Source organism: Gossypium hirsutum, chromosome A04 (genome assembly GCF_007990345.1).
Source record: "Gossypium hirsutum isolate 1008001.06 chromosome A04, Gossypium_hirsutum_v2.1, whole genome shotgun sequence".
In the NCBI taxonomy this organism is placed as follows: Eukaryota; Viridiplantae; Streptophyta; class Magnoliopsida; order Malvales; family Malvaceae; genus Gossypium; species Gossypium hirsutum.
This window is the reverse complement of record NC_053427.1, coordinates 27,396,239-27,413,430: the sequence shown is the minus strand read 5'-3', so window position 1 is coordinate 27,413,430 and position 17,192 is coordinate 27,396,239. Positions and strand designations below refer to the sequence as shown.

At 36.8% G+C, this 17,192-nt stretch overlaps 2 non-coding genes across 2 annotated transcripts; one reads left to right on the top strand and one right to left on the bottom strand.

Moving 5' to 3' along the window:
- Positions 1-7,339: 7,339 nt before the first annotated feature.
- Positions 7,340-7,446, bottom strand: LOC121228366 (small nucleolar RNA R71). Its single transcript, XR_005925942.1, has one exon. It is a non-coding gene; the product is annotated as a small nucleolar RNA R71 (small nucleolar RNA).
- Positions 7,447-14,374: 6,928 nt separating this feature from the next.
- Positions 14,375-14,481, top strand: LOC121228484 (small nucleolar RNA R71). Its single transcript, XR_005926060.1, has one exon. It is a non-coding gene; the product is annotated as a small nucleolar RNA R71 (small nucleolar RNA).
- The last annotated feature ends 2,711 nt before the right edge of the window (positions 14,482-17,192 follow it).

Genomic DNA, 17,192 nt, shown 5'->3' with positions numbered 1-17,192 from the left:
GAAACACCAGAAAATGAGCATGGAATTAAACCCCATATTATGGAAAAGAAAACTAATCACTAAAACATGAAGAGGACAATCCTAAAAAACTAGAAAATGTGAAGTGTCTTCTTTATCTTAGCCAATTTGGCCTATTTTTAACAAAGTTCACATACAAAAATATTGACCAAATTGCCCCTAATCGTCTAATTTTGGTTAGGGGACATGTTGGACAAGGACTACCCCTGTGGTCATTTTTTGTCTCCTTTGACAGTGATATCGCGATTCCTAAAGCCAAGTACCGCGATATCAATAGAAGTATTAAAATGGTGGGTCTTTGGGAGTCTTGAAGATCATGATACCCTACGGTTGGTATCGCAATACCACTATTGGTGGCTCGAGCTTCCTTATTTCAACACTATTAGGGGTATTACAACTTTCATGCTTCAATATTGCAATACCCCCTTCTCGATGATGTTCTCACTTTATTTTAGACCACTGTGGCCTCTCTGCATCATAAACCAACCTCATTAGATGCCATGGATGCCAATTTTTCATCTTGGGTCTCAAAATAACATAAAAATGCCACTAATAACTTATTTGTGCAAAGAACTAAAACTAAGTAAAAACATAAGAAAAACATATAAATTGCTTGGAAACAAGCTCTTTAAGCATACTAAAGAGCTTAATTTGACATATCAAATTACAGCAGATCAAACTCCCCCACACTTAAGTGTTTACTTGTCCTTAACAAAACACAGAAATCATACAAAAGATGACCCTTGGACTAAATCGAATAAAAAGGCAATGTGGCGGTGAAATACTAAACTTGTATAAGGACTATGTAATGCCTTAATTCTAGTAGGCACAAGGTTTGGCGAATAGTCTTAACGTATTATGACCGGCGGAGTGGTATTCGCCCAGGTACATTTTGGGCATGTAGAGTGGGCAGATACAATTATGTGTTTTAGTTGGTTAAAATGCTATGTCAGATGGCTATGCCAATTGGAATAAGGTAGTGAACAAGTGGAAGGGTATTGAGAGTACGAGTTCACATCAGAAGAATATTGTGCTTTAATTGTGGTACTGTGAAAGTTATACTGCAAGGTAAGCTTGTTAAGAACCAACTGAATGTAAACTAGAATAGTTAAAAAATAAAAAGTTACTCAAGTAGTTTTCTCGAAAGTTGTGGACTTTTGGATAAGGAAATACAGTAAAATTTGACACTTGTCAAGTTTTGATAGAGAGTTCTCTTCTTCCTTCTTCTAGAATATAGTTATCTGGGGCTTAAGAAGCAAAAATGTATTTCTTTTAGTTGAAGATGAAATCTTGAATTATATGGATGATTCTCCATGTCAAGGTAAGTTTTATGACTTTGCATGTTATGAAAGATTAGACCTTTAAGAATGTATGAACTGTAAGATGAAGAAGTAAGGCTTTATAGGTGGGTTATCTTGGTTAGAGATGATGAAAAGTTTATTTGAAATGAGTTTTAATGGTTATTTTATATTTTACAAAGTAGTGGTTGCTGCAATCCCTAATTAGATGTTGGATCTAAGGTTCAAGTTGTTATTTGTGATTGTCAGGTAAGTCTCTAAGCTGACTCTTATTTGCATATTGTCTATGTAACAGCTTTTATGAAGGTGATTGATTTATGAAATCAAAACTAGAAATGTATGGTATGATGATTATGTTATTGCATGAATGTTTGATGGACTTTGCATGTGTAGTTTGTCTGAAATCTTACAAGTTTAAGTGATAGGAATCCTAAAGTTAAAGTATGGTTGTATGGGTATGTTTGGAAATATACGATGAGGTGTAAAATAGCTTGGGTGTTTGCATGAATCAAGTGTTGAGTTTTGAATGATGTCAATGTATGAAGAGTTTGTCAAGTGAGTTTGTGTTTGTTTATCGCGGCGGAGTCAAAAGGGATTCGTTGGGACTAAAAACATGATCCTCGATATGAATCTCTAAAAGAGAGTCTATGGCCACGGCACCATATCATGTAAGACCATAGCTGGGCTATGGCATCATATGGTAAGGTGATTATTCAAAGGGGTTCTTTGTGTGACCCAGGACGATGAGGGGCAAACCACACAAAATGTGAGTCTAGACGAATCCTTATTGTGAACACACTAGAAACAATTTATGAAAATGAAGCCTTTGTGGCAATCTATGAAAATGAAACATTTATGAAAAACTATGAAAAGGAAGCCTTTTTGGTGCTCTCTAAAGAATGGCCTTCATGGTAACCATTTGAAGGCAATGCCTCTGTGGTGGACCCTAAGAGAAGGAAATGGTATTCATGGTGAGCTATGAAGGAACGATAGTTGTAATGAAATCAGAAGGAAAATCCCTTACGGCATATCATGTTACACCTTTGATGAGATATGCTAATGAACTTCCTTTGTGGCGAGCTTCGTATGAAATGTAATGCTATATCCTACATGTTCGTAAGACTAGCATAGAAACAGGAATGCACCGAGCATGTAGTGAGTTCAAAGTATGGATTAAGTAAAATTAAAGAAAAAAAATTGTGTAAAGGCTATTTCTAATCATTTGATGAAGGGAATCTATTAGTGAACAATAAGAAGAAGGGGTAACTGAAGAAAGATAAGGTAAGGAAAGCAAAATCAAACAGTATTTTGGGAAGAGCACTGGGCAAGGGAATCATGATTAAGGATATTTTGTGACACAGAAAGAACCTGTGGTGGAGTGGCAAGGTGGCGTGTTGTGTAACTGTGAGGTCTGAGGTTCAAGTCTTGGGATGTGCAATGGAGTATTTATTTTGTTGTTTGAGCTATGTAGGAGGTGGAATTGGACTGGAACACTGTGGTTGAAGTTGGTGAGGGGATAAGTGATTAAGACTTAATGCAGGATGTGCCAAAGTTGGTGATCGTGGACTTCGGCACGTTCTCATAAACAGGTGTGTATTCATGCCCTTCTTTGTTGGAAATCGGCAAAAGCCAAAAAGCTAAAACTTCGGCATTTGAGGCCTCACGAGCGTGCGACCGCTCGTGGGGTAAACTGAACCCACAAACCATAGGCGATAGACTGTAGAGACCGCCACGAGCGTTCTCGTGTATTGGGCCTTGATGGGCCAAATGGGCCCAATAGGCCTATGGGCCTACTTGTGTAAATCTAACTGATAGGTGGGAAGTAGTTGGGCTTGTCATGTCATGTGCATGGCATAGGCCGTTAAGGGCTTCGTGGGTCAAAATAGGCCGAGAGGGCCCAATGGGCTCATGGGCCCCACATAGATTAAATCCACGGTAAGTGATAAATTTTGGGCTAGGCTATGTAGGTCACATAGTCGTGGCTACATTTGAGCTAAGCTCGTGTGGCCCACTTTGGCAGAATAATGGGTCTTAGGCCCATTTACACCGTTAGGTCTGTTTAGGTTACTTAAGTCGCTCGAGGCGACTGTGGACCTTCCGAGAGGTCGATTATCTGTACCGAGACCCTAGAGGGTAAGATGACCAAAATACCCCTGAGGGGTAAAAATTACTATTCTACCCCTAATGGGTGAAAATGACTGTTATACCTTAGAGGTAGGTTAATTGATGAGTGTATGATATATGCATGACTGTATCTGAGTATGAAACCTTGTATACAAGAAATATTATGACATGACATACTGCATTGGGGTTGGGATTTTGATTTGGAAGAAGTACGGTTCTGGTGGCTTTGCCACGTATTCTGATATTAGTGGCTATGCCACGTTTACCGCTATTAGCAGCTTTGCTGCGTTACTATTAGCAGCTTTGCTGTGTTACTGTTAGCAGCTACGCTGGGATATTGGTGAGTTGGCTTGGTGGGTCGATTTAATCCCCACATGGTGAGTCGGTGGGTATGGATGGTGAGCAGGATGGATTGGGTTGGGTTGCATACCTGTATTTTGATTATATTGTTTTGGGCATAGACCCACACTGTTACTGCATAGGGCTTAGGCTTAAGCCCAGACTGTACTGTTAATGAATAGGGCTCAGGTATGCACTATTACTATTGACCGATAGGGGTTTACACACTGAGTTTTTGTAAACTCACCCTTATTTTAACTGTGTAGGTAATCCCTAGCCTTAGACGATTTGAAGCCGCAAGGGACTCAGTGGTGGCGACATGTTCGCATATTGGTTGTTAATAACTCAATTTATTTAAGCTTTCATATTTGGGTTTTAGTTATGTAATAAGGCCATTTGGGGTTTTTAACTTTTAATGGGCTTTTGATTTCTTATATTAAACTGCTAGTCTAGGAAAACTTGAGTTTCCAAACTATTCACAGTTTTCTAAAGAACACGAGCTTTAAACAACAAAGTTTTCAAAAGAGCTTCCGTGATTTAAGTTGAATTAATATCCCAAAGGAAAATATTTTGAGCAAACGTATGTGACGAGATTATTTGCTAACCCCATACAAAAGGTTTTGTTTTTAGAAATAAACTTCTATCGATAACTCAATTTTTGAACGACACTTTGATGTAACACACCAGATTCGGCCATAGCGTCTAGGCCGGGTTTGGGGTGTTACATTTAGTGGTATCAAAGCCAGGTTACAAAACTCGACTGTGGAATGGGTTTTTGTAGATTTGATTGTTAAATGTTGTGGTTGGTAATGTGGCACACTGAGTCTCCGGCACCAAATCGGTAAGTTTTTTTTTACACTAATTATTGTTATGAACTGAAATGTATTACTGAAGACTACCATAGGTAGTAGAATTACACTAAAACTCTGTAGTTAGAGTAGAATGAGATTATAGAAGACTGACAACTATAGAAGATTTTGTTATGGGAAAACAAACTCTAATTGCTAATATTCATAACATATTGTTAATAATTATTGAAATTGTCAGCTGATTCATAAGACTTTAAAATAGACAATTCGCTATCCATATGAGCACAAGAGGAACTCGCGAAAGGGGTACACGAGGCCGCAGTAGAGGCCGAGGAAGTGCTAGAGCTGGGTCTTCAGCATCGGGCCACATGTCGGCTAGAGAGGCACCAGCCTCGCTAGTAACTGAGTCAGGGTCTCATGACCGAGCAGCTGGGGATGATGCTTTATCTCAAGCAATTCTACGAGTTCTTGAAAGGGTTGCTGGAGCAAGTACTGGATCTGTAGGTCGGGGGTCAATTCCGGAGTGACTCTGATCTAATGGAGCGAAAATCTTTAAGGGTGTTTTGGGTGTAGCCCCGAATGTGGCAAAATATTGGTTAGAGGCTACCGAGAGAGTAATGGATGACCTTGATCGTACTTTAGAGCAAAAATTAAAAGGGGCAGTGTCTTTACTGTGTGATGAGGCCTACCAATGGTGGCTTACTGTGAGAGAAGGTCGCAAGCTGACCGTTTGACATGGGATTTCCTCAAAGCAGCCTTTTTAGGGAAATATGTGGGCGCAAGTTAAGTAGACGCCCGAAGGTAGGAATTTCTAAATTTGACTCAGGAGAATAAAACTGTGATGGAGTTCGAGGCAGAGTTTCTGCGGTTGAGTCAGTATGAACGCGAGATTGTCACAACTGAATATGAGTGTTGTGTGTGGTTTGAGGATGACCTCCAGGACAAGTTACTTCCTCACTCTTATTTTAACAGAAAAAAAGAAAGCAAAAGGTGTGTGCTAAGAGGGAGGGACTTACCCTATAAAAAAGGAAAAAGAAAAGAAAAAAGAAAAAATTAGTGAGAGAGAAGAATTAGAAAATAGATTTTATCTCTCTACAACAAATTCTCGTGAAGAAAAAAATCTCAGAGAAAGAGAGAAAAGGGTATCAGCTTATAGAGCAAAAGAATTATCGATGCAAGGAAGGGGAAGAGGAATCTACCATAGGCTTTTCATCAAATCTCATTCTTAGAGTGAGAGCTGGAGTAGCGAAAGCTTCTTACAATTCTGCCTTTATTTTCTAATTTGAACTTTGTGATTCGTAATTTTAAACAATGATGTTGAATGGTTTTGTTATGGCTTAGAATGTTTAACCCATGACCTAATTCTCATTGGGTTGGAATTATTTGGGCAAATTTTTATTATCTTTAATGCCCATGGTTTGATTTTTAGTAGGATATTGTTTCATTCGATTTGTGATTATTTTTAATGTATGCATGCAATATGTAGACATAAATGGCTGTATGGAATGTTATTAGATATGATTTATTTCTAACAGTATTGATTAGATTGGATTATAATCGATTGATGTATTTGAAAGCATATTTGCAACACTCTAGACGTAGAAGTTGCAGACTGGACAGGAAAATGGAGAAAAATCGGGATATCATTCTCGAGTTCTGTAGACATTCAAAAACTCAGAATGATAGCTCAAAGTCTGGCTTTTGAAAGAAGCAAACTACAGTAGTGATTTCCTGAGCAGTACAATGGTCATTATTATGTTATAGAAATACGCCTGAGTAATTTCAGCCTTTATCATTCAACAGTACAAACTCTTTCCCACTTATTCTTTGAGAAATTCCTCAACATTTTAATTGCCCTAGCATATTTTTATTCATAATTAATTTTATTAATCCATTCATTACATTTATTTATCAATTGATCACCTGTTTCTCTTGCACAGTTTAATTAGTCAATTTCGTAGTAATAACATAACCAATTATTTTAGTCAATTTCGACCCCTGTGGAGACAATACTCACTCATCACTTTATTACTTGATTCGATGTGTATACTTGCACATTCGTATTACACATTCATAAGCGATAACTTTTTGGTGCCGTTGCTGGGGATAAACAATTTTGGTGAAATATTTGATGTGTAATTATATCTTTAATTTTATAAGTTTAGCTTAATTAGTTTTTTTTTCAAGATTTTTGGTTAGTGCTTGAATAGAGATATTTCAGCAGTTGAAGAGTTTTTTTTTATCCAGAAATTGAGAAAACCTTGAGAAGAATGAGAAAAGAATTGAGAGAAATGGAAAGAATTAGAAAAGATCAAGTTAGAGAAGAGTTATTACATCAGAAAGGAAGGGATGTTGATATTCCCTGAATAATAGATGACAAAGACAGACCCATCAGAGAACATGTAATGCCGATCTTAGATGAGTTGAATCCAGGAATTGTCAGGCCACATATTTAGGGTCAGCATTTCGAGTTAAAGCCGGTGATGTTTCAAATGTTACAAACAGTAGGGCAATTTAGTGGATTACCTATGGAGGATCCCAAGGTTGCAGTTAAGACTCTTCTTGGAAGTCTGTGATTCATTCAGGCGGCAAGGTATTCCTGAAAATGCCCAGAAATTAAAGTTATTCCTTTGTCCATTGTGAGATCGTGCCAGAGCATGGTTAAATGTATTGCCGTCAAGTACCATGGTATCTTGGAATGAACTTTGTCAGAGGTTTTTGTTGAGATATAATCCTCCAAACATGAATGCCAAACTAAGGAACGATATTATGTCCTTTCTGCAATATGATGATGAAACATTATATGAAGCATGAGAGCAATTCAAGGAGTTAATTAGAAAATTTCTGATGCATAGTTTCCAACATTGGACACAAATGGAAATGTTTTACAATGGATTGAATGTGCATATAAAGATAATGGTTGATGCATTTACCAATGGGACTTTGCTCGATAAATCATATAATGAAGCATAATAAATACTGGAGAGGATAGCAAACAATGATTATCAATACCCCACTACTAGAGTAGAGACTAGTGGAAGGGTTTATAGAGCAATGGAACTTAATGCGATTACTTCCCTAACAACTCAAGTATCATCTTTAATGAATTTTATTAGAACATTAAAAAGACCAGCTGTAGTGTAGGAAATAGAAACAACAAAGTTAGCATGTATTTACTGCAGAAAAGATCATGTTTTTGATGATGCCTATCAAATCCAGCCTTGATCTATTATATGGGAAATTTTAATCATAGCAACAAAAACCAATATTCCAACACATATAATTCAGGGTGGAAGCAACATCCGAACTTCAGTTGGAGTAATCTAGGGGTGGGAAATGATAGCAATGCTATTCAACAGAATGTTGCGGGTGCACCACCTGGATTGTAACACCCTTAACCCGTATTCGTCGCAAGAATAGGGTTACAGAGCATTACCAAATAAACATGACTTAAAACACACATTTGCAAACATTATAATAAACATAGCATAATCCATTCATATACATACATTTCGTCCCTTAATCAATGTAACACCCCGAACCCGAGACCGACACCGGAGTTGAACACGAGGTGTGAACAGACTTTAAACCCCTTATAAAAAAATATTTCCCAGACACTGCCAATCTGCGTACTAGTCGCTTGAAAAATCATATCTTGAGTTTCACAACTCAAAAATCAGTTTCGTGATTTTTCCCTGAAACTAGACTCATATTCCCATCTACATATTTTTTTCTAGAATTTTTGGTCGGGCCAATTAGTACAGTTTATTAGTCAAAGTCTCCCATGTTACAGGGATCGACTACACTGACCTTTGCGAAATACGACTTGGATATCTCCCTGCACAGAGCTTCAATACTGATGCCGTTTGTTTCTATAGAAACTAGACTCAGAGAGAAATCTATACATATATGGCATGACTTCTAATTATCTCTGGTTAATTTATAATGAATTTCCAAAGTCGGAACAGGGAATCCAGAAACCGTTCTGGCTCTGTCTCACGAGAACCTGAATATCTCTTAACATACTGTCCGTATGATTGTTTCGTTACTTTCCTATGAAAATAGATTCATCAAGGTTCGTTTACATAATTTATTCACTATTTAATTCCATTCCTAATATTTTTAGTGAATTTCCAAATCTACATCACTGCTGCTGTCAGCATCTGCCTTTAAGGTAGACTTTACCTATTTCATAGTTTCCATGATTCAACTAGCCCTTTTTGCATAAGTAGCACAATTTATGATAGTGATTAACCATTCCCATGGCCAATCCTTGTCAAGCCTATCCACACCTCTCAATAACCATATCCATACCAAATGATTATAACATTACACTCAAACATATATAAGCCATTTTCGCATGGCTAACCAAAATTATACAAGTCCAAAGGGTCCATGACCCACAACAAACGGGTAGTCCTATACATGCCATTTCGAAGTTCAACCAAAATTGAACCAAAAGGGGGGCTTTGATAGTGTGGGCGACTGTGATTTCAAGATCCCGAGTCCGATAGCTGGAGAACCAAATCTATAAAACAGAGGAGCAATGAAACGGAGTAAGCAATTTATGCTTAGTAAGTTTTGAGCAAGGAATTCCAGCACAACAAAAGTATAGCATTCATATAGCTAAACGGATAATTTCATATGCACAAATTTTCGATATCATACTTGCTTCACAATACCAACCCTTATGTACATACACAAAAGATCAACTTAGCCAAAGGCCGGTAGCTCGTTTATCAACTGAGCGAATACTTATTTGTAAGGGCTCAACTAAATTCAAGCACATACGAAACATACCTCAATGTTGGGATGTTTCTAGAGTATTAACTGAAATTTTTACAGCAAGATCATTCATTCCCAAATCACGTACCTTCGGAATTTAACCGGATATAGCTCCTCGTTCAAATGCCTTCGGGACATAGCCCGGTTATAGTAACTCGCACAAATGCCTTCGGGACTTAACCCGGATTTAGTAACTCGCACAAATGCCTTCGGGCTTAGCCCGGAATTAGTATCTCGCACAAATGCCTTCGGATCTTAGTCCGGATATGGTCACTTAGCACAAAGCCTTCGGGACTTAGCCCGGATATCATTCAAATAACCATGCACATTTAACAATAAATCATGGCACATTCGTATTTCATTTTCGTTAACAAAACTCAAACACAAGACACTTATCATTCTTGTAATTTCGGCTCAATAGCCACACACAAAGAGCATGATTTTGATTTGCTTAAAACATGATCTAATCAAATCTTAATTTAAGCTCTCTTACTCAAGAACTTACCTCGGATGTTGTCGAACGATTCCGATGGCTATTCGACCACTTTTTCCTTCCCTTTATCGGATTTAGTTCCCCTTTGCTCTTGAGCTTAATTAAACAAATAAATTGATTTAATCATTTGAGCATCGAAAAGAGGAACACAAGGCACTTAGCCCATATTTATACATTAGACATTAAAGTCACATATGTACGGAATCATGAATCAAACTCAACATTTTAGCTAATTTTCCCCCTTGGCCGAATTTTCTAAGCCAAGACAAAAGCATCAATATGCTTGCCTCCAACCGAATACATGCAACACCAAATCTTCTTCCTATGGCCGAATATGCATGTCTATGTTGGGGCCGATTATATGCTTAATACTTCCTACAAGTATGGTTACTTGTATTGATTATAAATATCATCTTGTTTCAAGTTCAAAACTTGGGTAATACACACATATATACACTAGTAAAGCATCCTCTCCCTTTCCATCAATTTAACACATGCATTGCTCATTAACATACAAAAGTTATATTCGGCCTTAGCACACAACTTGCTAGCCGATTCTTCCCCATCTAGCAACCAATGCACATATGTGCTCACTCAAAAATGCTAAAAAGGAGATTCAAGAATCATCAATCCACCATCACATGCATCATTAACAAGCTTCATATTTAGCATGCAATGGCATTAACACAAAATCCACCTAGGCCGAATATCATCCCCATGACATAGCAAGGATTTGAACCATGGGCTAATTAGAACTCAAGCTAGCAACTAAAAACATGCATGAATCTCATGGCACAACCTCAAGCATACCTTAATCTAGATATAAGTATGGCCAAACCTCCTCCTAATCCTCTTCCAAATCAAACATGAAGCAAGAACTCCTTCCTCCTTCCTTAGAATTTTCGGCCAAATGAAGATGAAAAAGGATGAACAAAATTTTCTCCTTTCTTTTCTTTAACTCACGGCAATAGGGGGGGGAAGACAACCACACACATTTTTTTTTGTTTCCATCATATTCCCTTTCATTATTTTATGCCCATGCTCCTTATTTTATTTTTCCTAACATACCTCACTAACATAACATGTTTGTGACATGTTTCCACTCATGATGCACTAACACAACATGTCTATGACATGTCTTGCCCATCACACTTGGTCTACCATGCTTGTCATGGCCGGCCACTACTCATTAGGGGGGGAATTTGACATGCAAGTCCCCCCTTTTTCCACATGCACTAATAGGTCCTTACGCATTGACCTATCACATTTTAAAATTTTCTCACATAAGTCCTATTTGATGAAATTCACTTACAATTAACAAAATTCAAACACGAAATTTTCACACATGCACATGTACATATAATGAGCATCAATTATGATGGTTAATTATTTTTACGACTCGGTTTAGCGGTCCCGAAACCACTTCCCGACTACGGTCAATTTTGGGCTGTCACAATCAAGCCCTCAAGGCCTTAGAAACACTTTAAAAATGATTCAAGACTAAATCAGAAACATTTGAAACAATGAGAAAAAAGTTAGAAAATTTGAACTATAAGGGTCACACGGCTATGTGGCCAAGCCGTGTGACTCACATGGTTGAGACACACACCCGTAGGCCATGTAATAATCGAAATAGGGACACTCGGCCATCTCCCAACCCGTGTCCTTGCCCGTGTAACTCTCTGAGTTGGGCCATACGGCCAAGCCACACGCCCATGTGCAAGGTTGTGTAACACTTGAAATGGCCTCACATGCCCGTGTTCCAAGCCGTGAAACTGCCTGACTTGGAACCTTTAAAACCTATAGGGGACACACGGCCATGTCGCATGGTCGTATGTCACACATGGCTAAGACACACACCCGTGTGGATAAGAAATTGGCCAAAATCAAGCCATTTCCTTCACCCATTTCAAAAATGTACCTACATGCAATATACACATATAATCAAGGCACGAAAACATGCATGCTAAGATCAAATCAATAAGCCAATAATCCATCCAAATGATATGCCATATAGGCACCTCAATCACAATCATACAAATATTCCTAAACTTATGCATAATTGGCCATGACTTATCTATACACATCTAGCTAAATTACATATCAAAACATACCATAATTGACCACATTGCAAACATACCAACACTTACCATTTTAGTCATAAAACATGCATCAACTTAACCATATTAACAACCAACCACAAGGTGTCATAAGTACCAAAAGTACCACAAATTCAAAACAACATTTACATGCCATAATTATCAACTAGCCATTAAACATAAGTCAACCTATACATGCCATTATAACATTAGTCAAAACATAAAAAAAACTACCAATATAATCGCTAGATAGTGTGATAGGTCTCCGAAGAGGTTCCAAACCGGTCAAGCTTCTGATAATCTATAAAACATAGGAAAGAAAACTATAAGCATGAAATGCTTAGTAAGTTCTCAAATTATGAACATAACTTACCATTTCAATGCATAACCTTATAATTTAAACATGATTCAATCTAACATAAGCTTGGCACAAGTCTAAGCATCATCAACAACACATGTTAGCATATTCAAACATAATCCACATGAATTTAACATAGGTAAGCCATTACACATGAACATAATTCATTCGAATTCATCATTTTCCTTAACATATCATACTTTCAATGAAACTTACCAATTCAACCTTTTTCATATACACATGACATAGTCCCATTTTAAAAAATTACCATTCCTTTCCTTTTCATGCTCGTTGAACTATTTAGAATATCATTGGATTCGTGGGATAGCTCACACGAAGTGTGCTAAACTTATAATCGTAACCTTTCCTTTCCTTTACATCATTGCTCACACAAGCAATAGGTCAGAATGTAAGCTACACAGAGTTGCTCACACGAGCTATAGAGTATCCACAACAAATGCAAGACCTTAGCCATTGGTAGGACATTCAAGACCAGCACCCGAAACATGAAAAACCCTAATGACATGTCATTTGTATCCTATGAATTTCTAAGGTTCAAATGGGGCTCGATAATCGTCGTGAAATTGTTGGATAAACATCATATAGTTACATGGAAAATAATAATACATTAACATACAAATCATTATAACATTAAAACGCTATTTAATCATACAAACTTACTTCGACAAACGAAGTGTACAAATGTAGTAGATTAATCCGAGGCTTTTAGTTTTCCCCGATCTAAACCCGCATGAGGTCTACCTTGATCTAAATTGATAAATTCAATCCATTTAAAACTTCTATTATTCAATTCAGTCCATAATTTATAAGTTTTGAAAAATTACAATTTTTCCCTTAACATTTTAACTCTTTCACAATTTAGTCTTTAAACTCATAAATTGAAATTTACGCAATTTCATCCACATTTCAAGCTAGTCGAATTACATATGGACTTGTATCAACCCATGCGAATCATCATTTTATTATTTCACCATGTACTTTTACTACTTTTACAAACAAGTCCTTAAATGACATTTTCATCAAAAATCACTTTACAAAACTTGTTTATTTATTAACAAGGACTCAAAATCTTTCATTAAACTTCAAGAATCATGAAAGAACATTCATGGAAAAACCCTATATCTTTAACAGTTTTGCAAATTAATCCCTAGGCTAGCTAGATTAAGCTCCAACGACTTCAAAAACATAGAAATCATTTAAAACAAAACAAAATTACATATCATGCAATCAAAAGAACTCAATTGAACCCTAAGCTTCAAAAATAGAGTTTCCTATGCTCAATTTCAATGGAGAAAGAAAACTAAAGAAGATGGCATATTTTTCTTTTCTTTTGTTTTAGTTTTATTTTGCTATTTACTAACTCACAGCTTGACTCTCAGAAACACACAGCTTGACTTTGAATCACAGTATCAGTTTTGGCCATATACTCCTTCAAAAAAGATTCAATAGAATTAGAATCTGATACCTGACCCTGCTAAGCATTCTACCTTGACATAGGATGATTATAATTGGGCGGTGCATTATGGTTATTTTGTCTTGCAACATTTTGTGAACTCCCTGCACCTTGATTATTCCAACTAAAATTTGGATGCTGCTTCCACCCTGGATTGTAAGTGTTGGAATCGAGGTTATTATTCTAGTTAAAATTAACCATGTAATATACTAATTCTAGGTTCGATAGACATTTATCAAACACATGATTTTCACCACAATAAATGCATGATAGCTGGGCTGATTTCACCTCTTGGACTGTAGTTGGATTTTTCATTGTTTTAATCATGTTAGCTAAAGAAGATACTTGGGTTGTCAATGAGGTAATTGTGTCAAGATCCATGGTACCAATAGCTATTTTGTATGTCCCAACTCTTGTGGCAGGGTACTGATAATCATTGTTGGCAATCTTTTCCAAAATCTCATATGCTTCGTTGTAAGATTTATCCAACAATGTACCATTGTCAAATGCATTAGCTACCATTCTCGTATGTGCATTCAACCCATTATAGAATATTTCCATTTGAGTCTAGTGTTGAAATCCATGCATTAGACATTTATGAATTAAATCTTTAAATTGTTCCCAAGCTTCATATAATGTTTCATTCTCTAACTCCCAAAAAGATGTGATGTCATTTCTAAGCTTGGCATTCATGTTTGGTGGATTATATCGTAGCAAAACCCTCTGGCAAACTTCATTCCATGATGTCACTGTCCCTGATGGTAGAGCATTTTAGCCATGATCTTGCTCGGCTGCTCAAGGGATATGGGAACGATTTAAGTCTCAAGGCATCTTCAGGAACACTCTGTTGCCTAAACGAATCAGAGACTTCTAGGAAAAGTCACAAATGCAATCTTGGATCTTTAGTGGGCAGTCCTTCAAACTGTCCTACTGTCTGTAACATCTGAAGAATTACCAGTTTCTGTTAAAATTGTTACGATTCTATGGTTGATCTAACTATCCCTAGATTCAAATCATCCAAATTTGGCACAACATGCTCTCGGATTGGTTTATCTCGGTCATCCATCACCCCATAGACATGCAGATCAATGCCCTAACCATTCATTTTATCATTCATACTAGGTATACCATTCGAATTATCTACTCTGAAATCCTATTTTGGCGATGATTACGGGTTAGGGGTGCTATGTAACTTGATGTTTTTACTCTCGAAAGAGGTAGACCACTTAAAAATTCTTCTGTGTAGTAGGTTAGGTATGATTTCGCTGAGGCATTGCTGACAGGAAAAATAGATTCTTAGTAATCATGACCTTCCCACTCAACATCACATAACCCTTATCTTTGCCATAGTAGCTTTTCCGTAGCATTCTTAGTCGTTTATTTATTTATTACATATTATTCAAGTAGTTATTCTCATAATTGCCATTACATTTCTACTATTGTTTTTCCATAGTATTTCCAAGTATTCATTAATTTCACATATTGCATACATCACTATTCCTTTAATGGCTACTGCATACTTGCCATAGCTTTACCATAACATTAATTGTATTTTATATTATAATAACTTGACCAATTCTATGCCCAATCTGAACCTCATGGAAACGATACTACTCATCATTTTAGTACTTTATTTGACATGTATACTTTCATAAATCGCATATCATATTCACATGTGACAAGTTTTTGGCATTGTTGCCAGGGATAAAAAATTTGGTGTAATTTGGTTTAGTTATTTTAATTAATTTGATTAGTTTTATTTAATCTCTACAGGTTTGCCATCAGTGCATGAGAAGAGGCATTCCTGCTAACAAAGAGTATCCTTTTGCCCTAAGATCGATAGAACTTTATGAAGAAGACAGAAAGAATAGCGAAAAATGGCTAGGAATAGGAATGATCTTGGTCTCAATTGTCAGACTTAGTACTTAAACAAATATACAATTTTCGTACATTTTTCATAACCAAATAAAAGTCATTCACAAATCAATCATATTGTCCCAAATACGAGCCTTCGAGGCCCAAATCATGCATTAGAAGTGGTTCAAGACTAAACCAATAACTCAGGAAATTTATTGTGAAAACATAGAATTTTTTTCAAAATACAGAGGACACACGCCCATGTGGCTCGGTCGTGTGTCTCACATAGCCAAAGACACGCCCGTTTCTCAAGCCATATGGACATTCATAATGGGATCACATGGACACGTCCCAGCCCGTGTCCTACCCCGTGTAACTCTTTGACTTGGGTCAGATGACCAACCACACGCTTATGTGACTAGCCCGTGTACCCTTCGAAATGGCCTCACACACTCGTGTGCAGACCATGTGCTAGGCCGTGCCAAAACTATAGGGTATACTAACTTATGCCACATGACCATGACACATGCCTTGTGCTAGGCCGTGTGGAGCATATTGACTTGGTTTTAATTAAACACCAGGGGACACACGGCCGTGTCGCCTGACCATGTTCACACACGGCTGAGATGCACGCCCGTGTGGACAAAAATAGGCTATTTTCCAAGCCATCTTTCTCATCCAAAAGTGCATCAACCTAAACATGTCAAATTGCATAAATCATAACATCAATAGGCATTCAAAGCAATTTTAATCAAGCCAAAAATCATGCTATACTAATATCAAAAACTATAATTTTCATAAGATCATATTTTGCAAATTCAAAACATACCAATTTTCACATTTACATATCACTTAAATGGTTAACTACATATATGCATTATTTGCCTAAAACCACAAGCATGCCATATCTCAACATTAAACCATTTAGTACTCAAAATACCAATCCACAACAAGCATTTACATAGCAATTTCCAATCACATAACAAAAGGCCATTTGTATAAATATATACACAACCAAATATACCAAAACAAGCCAAATCACATGGCTATATACATAACCAAAACATTCACCATTTACTCAATTGGCTAAATCCATTATCAACATATAGACCAAATTAACCACAACTCCTATACATGCCATATAACCAAATACACAAGTTCAAAAATACCAAAATGATAGCTGGATAGTGTGATGAGATCTCCGACAACTCCCAATCAGAGCAAGCTTTGAAATCACTATAAAACACGGAAAAGTAAACAAAGTAAGCTATAAACCTTAGTAAGCTCGTATGGTTAATAAATATAACTTACCATTCATTCACAAATTAAGTTATCTATTATAAAACACTACAATTTAACTTAATAATAAGGTGAATACATGTTCATTCACATACTAGATCATGTAACTCGCAACTTCATACATTTAATGCTTATATGGTTTACGTACATACCTGCACTGACATGTATCAATCTCTTACCCTTTCATATCTTCAGTATGCCCGTTGAACCATTTGGAATAATATCGAATACTCAGGAAT